The sequence below is a fragment of the Felis catus genome, chromosome D1 (assembly GCF_018350175.1).
Source record: "Felis catus isolate Fca126 chromosome D1, F.catus_Fca126_mat1.0, whole genome shotgun sequence".
In the NCBI taxonomy this organism is placed as follows: domain Eukaryota; kingdom Metazoa; phylum Chordata; class Mammalia; order Carnivora; family Felidae; genus Felis; species Felis catus.
Window position 1 is genome coordinate 42,904,984 of NC_058377.1, and position 7,734 is coordinate 42,912,717.

The following is a 7,734-nucleotide window of genomic DNA, read 5'->3' on the forward strand; positions in this document are numbered from 1 at the left end:
GCTTCAGATTCTGTCTCCCTCTCTCTCTGCCCCACCCCTGCTTGCTCTCTCTCTCTCTCTCTCAAAATTAAGAAATAAAAGAATAAATTAAGAAAAAGGAATGCAAAGCATTCTAGATATCACTAAAAAGAGAATTCTATATACTACCCCTATGGTTCACCAATATTCACCCTGTATAGTAACACATAACAATAGGTGTGTCATCCAAGGGCATATTAACTATATATAAAATATAGACCCTTTATACAAACCTGTAGAAAACCCTTTACACAAGCCTGTATATAATCTCTGTATAAGCATATAGAACCAAAATGTCATAAAAGAAAATGACAAGATATTTTGATAGAATGAACATTGGGTTTGTTACCATTTTGAAATACTGTACTTTGTCAAATGGCTGTCTGATATTTCTTTATAATTATCCTCACTCTCCATATGAGATCTCTGTTTCTATTACCTCTATAATTCTCACTCATGGAAAACATTTCTGCCTCCTATTACTGACATTTAGTCATTCTGCCCTTTATCAAATCCATTAAGTTGGGGGCTTTTTTTTTATATGACTTCCTTGCTCATCTTCCTCAATATTGCTGCATTTTTTCCCAAAATTTCATTAAGAATGTTTTCAAACTGAAAAGCTTTTAGATGAATACTTATTTATGCATTATCCAGATCCTACACTTAACATTTTACTAAACTTGCTTTGTCCCAGCTTTCCATCAAACCATCCCTCTATCCACCCACCGATCAATCTCATTTTATTTGATGCATTTAAAAAATTGTTATCGAAGTACAGTTGACATACAATGAGATATTAATTTGAGGTGTACAACATAGTGATTTGACAATTCCATACGTGGAATTGGAGGTTCTTCTCAATACTTGGAGCTTCTTAGGGCTGCCCTCTGTAGTGATAACTCAATGTAGCTTAGGTCTTACTGAAACAGCAAAATCCTCAGTGCAGAGAATTCCTCTATGACAAATTACAAAAATTATGTTTAAGGAGACATGTAAAATATCTTGGCCAAAATCTAATAGGACAGGGTATTATGCAACGTATTAGAATGCAGGCATTGGGAGGAGATGGTCCAAGTTCCCATGCTGGCCCTGCCAGTTACTGCCTGCCTGAACCCATGCAAATTACTAACCATGCTAGGTCTGTTTCATCATCAGGAGTGAGGAATATAATAATATCTGCCCCATAGGATGGATTTGACAACTAAATGACATGATGCATTTAAAACACTTTACACCCATGGGGTGCCTGGGTGGCTCAGTCAGTTGAGCATCTGACTTCGGCTCAGGTCATGATCTCACAGCTATGTGAGTTTGAGCCCTGCATCGGGCTCTGTGCTGATGGCTCGGAGCCTGGAGCCTGCTTCAGATTCTGTGTCTCTCTCTCTCTGCCCCTAACCCACCCCCATTTTGTCTCTCTCTCAAAATAAATAAATAAATAAATAAACAAACAAACAAACAAACAAGCAAACATTAAAACACTTTACACCATGCTTGACACAAAGTAAGTTCTCAATAAACATCAGCTGTTATTGTTGCTAATTTTTAAATTAATATATGCAAAACCAGGTAACTCTAATGCAATTCCATCTAAGGATGTCCCTCTTGCATATGCAGATTTAATGACCTCCAAGAAAGTGATTTTACCCCAGCCTGTCCACAGATAAACCTTTACTAGGTGTACTTCCCCCACATGAGTGATAGCAGTATGTGTGATAAAATGTGACAGACAACACAGATGTTCTTTTTGAGCAATTAAAGGCATGAGCACTATATAAGTGGATTCCCTACAGATAAGCTGACACAAAATAAGAAAAATAATCCACATCCTCCTTTTTTTCCAGAGTAAAATGTCAATGTCTTTTAGATTTCTCAGACATCAGCAGAACATTTGTGTTGTTTAGAGTTACTACTACTGTCAGCAGAAGCAGGATGATGTCGTGCTTGCTTTGCTCTTAGTACAAACCTTAAGCACTCATAAAGAGGGCATCTTAAAAACATGTGCATATGCACAAAATAACATTTTGTAGCCTTATTCACTTAAAAATTATGTTTCCTGGCTTCTCTGTGCTGTTCCTAACTAGTTGACTTAAATAATTTGTTTTCAGGAATAATAATGTTATTTGGGAGGGAGAAGGATAGAAGGAAAGGGAAAGAAAGAAAAGGTTATATATTCTTTACACGTGTTTTGTAGGATGTCTCAGTGTGTGAGTGTGTGTGTGTGTGTGTGTGTGTGTGTGTTTGTAAAATGAGGGACCTTTGCCTGCACCTTGATAAGCTGTCGAATACTTCTTTGAACACTCTTCTCTTCCCTCCTCTTACTCCCCCTTCTCCATTTCACATTGCTCATTGAAGCGTGTTTATGTCAAATGAATGGATGTGGATGAAAACTTTATTTGAGCAGAACAAATAGCACTACGATGAAAAGATACCTAATTTGCCTTGCATGGTGGGGAAGTATGGTCTCAAAAACAGCACTGTTTGTATTTCATTTTAGATTCTAAATGTACAACATACACACTACAGAATTTTTTAAAATCTAATTTTGTGCATACACAATATGAACATCTTTGTCCATTTAATACGCTTGCTTGATAAATTTGTTTCCTCTAGTCTTCTGTATGCCTTAATACTTTGCAATATCACCATAATTAGCAGCCCCTGGAGTTCTTTCCCCCCCACTTTGGATAATGTGAGGGTATTGGTATTTGTTTATTTTCATCAAGCTCACTTAAACCACTTGACCATAATTATGGCACAGAGACATGAAAATCCCACCATCTGGCACAATTGGACATGTTTTTGTTGAATTTGTCCTGTTTTTCTTTTAATTAATTAATTAATTAATTAATTTTAATGCATCAACTCCCCCAACCCCATTCAGTCTTTGCTTTAAAGGTCAATGCTGTTGTTTCAAGGGCTAGAGGAGAGGAGATGTGTCAGTGGCTGACTCTCTCTGTTGGCAGGGCTGTTTGAAAAAGCTGCTGCAGCTGACTGAGTCTATTTTATGCTTGTCCAGGACCATTAATCCTTTGGAACTAGGAATGGTCAATTAACTCATCTAAAAAAAATAGTTAATCTCATTTGAATTTTTCATGGGAACAATGATTTTGTTCTTAAGCGGCAATGTGTATATACTAAGGGGAGGGACACATGCAAGAAAATGTCTCCTGAATATTGCAAAGCTCTTTCTTTGTAATATGTCAAACTAACTTCTGTGTAATTATTTGCCATAGTAAAATTAAGTGATAATGGGTGTGTGTGTGTGTGTGTGTGTGTGTATACACTGCTACTTATGTAACATTTGGTAATTTTCAGTGAACCTGGAAATGCATGCCATCTTTGCCTTTGATTCCTAAAGTAAGAACATGATGCAGGTTGACAAGGAGACATTACTCAGATACCAGTGACTCACTAGTAAGATTCAGATGTTAACAATATTTGCTGACCACATACATGGAACGGAAATGCAAAGGTCACTTTGCTGGTGGTCCCTCTCACACCACCCTCTACATCTTCATGATCTTCAGCTTAATTGTTTATTTATGTTAGTACCAAAGATTTATTTTATCTTATACGAAATCATGGATCCTCTCTTGAAGGGTTGATACCTCAGGGTTTTCTTTCTTTCTCCTAGTACCTTCCTGTATGAACTTTCCACAATGATAATATCTTCTCTACAGAATGAAATGAATTACAGATAATGTCTGATTTTGTCAATCACGTATCTTTTCAGTTAAGTTCCAAGACTTTTTTAGATACTATTTTCATAATTATAAGTTGTTTTTTGAGGGCATCCTAATTTCTCACACTATATTTCAATGAGTACAGAAAGATAAGTCTTAAAATCACATACTTCTATGTTGAAAAGGCAATACAAAGAAGAAATAAATACATTTATGTGGGGAGTTTTACTGTAAACTGGAAAAAATTAGTCCTACAATGATCAAAATGTTATTTTTATCCTTAAGAAGCAATGTTCCTTTTTGTTTGTTTGTTTGTTTTACCTAAATGTACATCTTTGCAGGAATTCTGGTTAAAGATGGCACGCTACACCTGTTTTTATTTTTTCCTCTTCCTAACTATGAAATGGTAGTAAGGATGCCTAGATGTAAATAATCATAAGCAATCCTGAAAACAAAAGTATCTCTCATTAGCACAGAGAAGTTGATTCTTTAGAACAATCTTTAATTGGATGGGATTATAGTGACTGAGAAACCAAAGCAGGAGGAGTTGAAACCTAGAATATGATCAGCCAAAGCAGGAGCTGTTCACCCTAGGGGGCTTGAAAGAGGCTCAAGCCCAGAACCGCAGCTACAGAAAAAAATAAAATATTTGCCCATAATGAAGATAATTAGTGACTGTCTATAGAATAGCTTGATCAAGTGGCATCTCCTCTCCTCCTAAGGGCACCCGCAGAGGAGGAAGTGTCTGGCTTTTGTACCGGATAATAAACCCGTAACACTGCTTTCTGTAGAAACTACATTGTTTGCCTGGGGGAAAACTGCTGTTAGTCTTTTTGCCTAAGAGACAAGCAAAAACGATCAAAGTAACTTAAAGTAAACTTAACATAGGTGGAGGCAATGAAGGATAAAAGGTAAGACGTTGCTGCTGACTGTTCTGTTCCTGATACAGTCCTTCTTGTTTCATATTTGATAGAGCCCCCAGCTCATCTGACTACTCTTGGCATTCCATGCCTCCTAAAAACATTGTCAGTACATTCCTGAATTCTTTTGTGTAAATTACGTTAGTTCATTTCACGGGCACCTGGGTGGCTCAGTCAGTTAAGCATCCAAATTCAGCTCAGGTCATGATCTCACAGCTCATGAGTTTGAGCCCTGCATCAGGCTCTGTGCTGACACCTGGAGCCTGTTTCGGATTCTGTGTCTCCCTCTCTCTCTGCCCCTCCCCCGCTCACGCTTGCATGCATGCGCTCACTCTCTCTCTCTCAAAAATAAACATTTTTAAAAAATAAATAAGTAAACAAATTAGTCCATTTCATTCTTATAACAGCCCTGTGGGGTGGGTACCATTATTATCATCATCTAAGATGTAAGGAAACAGGGACACAAAAAAGTTAAGTAATTTCCTAAGTTCACACAGCTAGAAAGTATTAGAGCTGAGATGTGAGCAGAGTCTGGTTCAGGAGTACTTAACCATTATTGCAGGTCACCCTGGTGCAATGCCTGCCATCTGATGTGCCACACAAACTCTCTAGGCAGCTTTCCCACATAGAGGAAAGGACTTGAGAGAAACAGAGGAACAAACCTACAGGGAAAATCCATGCGGTCTCTGTTTAGCTGAGTCCCTTGTTCATACCTATGAATTTGTCTGACCAAGAATCATCAAACATCATCAAACATTTGAGGAGATGCAACAGCTAGCGAGAGAAAAGATGAATAAATGGAACAACTGATGGGGCACCTGGGTGGCTCAGTTGGCTAAGCGACCAGCTGTAGCTCAGGTCATGGTCTTGCAGTTCGTGGGTTCAAGCCCCGCATCAGTCTCTGTGCTGACGGCTCACAGCCTGGAACCGGCCTCAGATTCTGTGTCTCCCTCTCTCTCTGCTCCTCCCCCACTTGTGCTGTCTCTCTCAAAAAAATAAATACACATTAAAAATTAAAAAAAAAAACAACGGAACAACTGATAACAAAAAAATAAAAACAAAACAAAGAACCAGAGACATTTTAAGGAACAAAAGAGAACTTTAAAAATTATACTGATTACACTTAAGGAAATAATAGAGAATGTGCTATCAATAAAAGGTAAATACTGCAATGGAAGAAAAATAATTACATAAAAGTAAAGTTTTTTGGAAATTTCAAACATGATTCCTAATATTTATAAAAGTCCATAGAGTAGCTGAATAATACAACAGATTTTGTTTAAATCAAATTATTCATCTTAAATGACAGAATGATGAACTTTCTCAGAATATGGAAAAAATGATTGAAATTAAGGAATACAAAAGATCAAGGCAAGCATTCCTACATCTATTAAATAGAAATTCTGGAATAAAAGAACACAGAAATTTTAAGAGAAAAATGATAAAATTACAAAATAATAAATTCCAATAATCTTAAGCCATTTGTTATATTAAGAATTTGCTAACCATCAAATAGAATGGGATAAAAATATTTAAACATAGAAATATTTTGGCAAAATTTCTGAATGTGAAAGGAAATTATGTAAGCTTTCAGAATGGAAAAAAAAAAGCAATTTCTTCCAAAGGAATAAGAACTCATATTGGTATCACATTTGGCTATCACCCATGACAAGCTTGATGATAATGGGGCATTGCCTTCAAAATTCAGAGTTAAATGATCTTTTTATTAAGTGTCCCTATTTTAAGAGAGAGAGCACGCATGCAGGAGTGGGGGAGCAGCAGAGAGAGAGGGAGAGAGAGAACTCAAAGCAGACTCCATGTCATCAGTGCAGAGCCTGATGTGGGGCTCAATCCCACGAATTGTGAGATCATGACCTGAGCCAAAACCAAGAATCAGGCACTTAACCAACTGAACCACCCAGGAGCCTCCAGAGTTAAATGATCTTCAACTTGTAATTCCAAATCCATACAGTTGTCAGTTAAAAAAATAAAATAAAATTCAGACAGGCTCATGTATTTTATATCTCATAGGTACTTATTTCAAAAAGTTTTCTTGAATATATATTTGAACAAAATGGTAAATGCATCCATGATATAAAAAGATATTTAATACAAGGTCAGTAGGAACTAAAGTAGAAGACTAAATATTTAAAATCGGAGATGACAATGTGCAGGCAGGCCTAGAAAGCAATTAGATCCAAACTAGACCAAAAAGTGAATTCGTAAAGTTTGTCTACAAGAAGAGAGGGTTTTTTTTTTTAATTTTCCACAATTCATTTAATGGCAATTGATAATCATTAAATTAGCAGTGGTTATCTTAAAAAATGTATTGCATTAACTGTGCTGTCATTTCTCAAGAATGATCAGATACCTAGAGTCACAGATATTTCCCACATAAGATGCATCATAAAAATAGACTTAGTTTATCACCAGCATTAAAAAATCAGACTAGGGAAAGAAGTAGGTCTGGGGACACATTCATGGTCTTTTTTTTTTTTTAATGTTTATTTATTTTTGAGAGAGAGACAGAGCATGAGTGGGGGAGGGGCAGAGAGAGAGGGAGACACAGAATCTGAAACAGGCTCCAGGCTCTGAGCTGTCAGCACAAAGCCCAATGTGGGGCACATGTGAGACTCATGGACCGTGAAATCATGACTTGAGCTGAAGTCGGATGCACAACTGTCTGAGCCACCCAAGTGCCCCCACATTCATGGTCTTAATATAGTGAATATTTAGCCTGCCCTGATTATTACAAAATCAGAACAGCAAAAATATTTGCAGGAATAAAGTAGGTTTACTCAATAGATTACGTGATTAGAAAAATAAAGATCTTCATTTGTCTCCTTTATCAACAAAAAACAAAGAGAACCCTGGAAACATTTAAAATTCAAAAAAAAACCTAAAAAATAATAAAATTTTGTATCTAATATGAAATAAGCTGAAAGGTGGCATAATTTTGAGCAAATACTTAAGTATAAGAGAGGAGAATTCTCTTTAGCTAGGCATGTAGTAAACTCTTATACCTGAATGCCAAGATTTCGTGAAATGGAATTGAATTTCTTTTGTGAAATCACAGTATTGTTTATTTAGAGATATATTTTACCTTTTCATAA

General features: G+C 36.5%; 2 pseudogenes; both read right to left on the reverse strand.

Moving 5' to 3' along the window:
• Positions 1 to 7,042: 7,042 nt before the first annotated feature.
• On the reverse strand, positions 7,043 to 7,151 carry LOC111556834 (annotated as a pseudogene).
• Positions 7,152 to 7,304: 153 nt separating this feature from the next.
• Positions 7,305 to 7,402, reverse strand: LOC111556833 (annotated as a pseudogene).
• Positions 7,403 to 7,734: the final 332 nt, after the last annotated feature.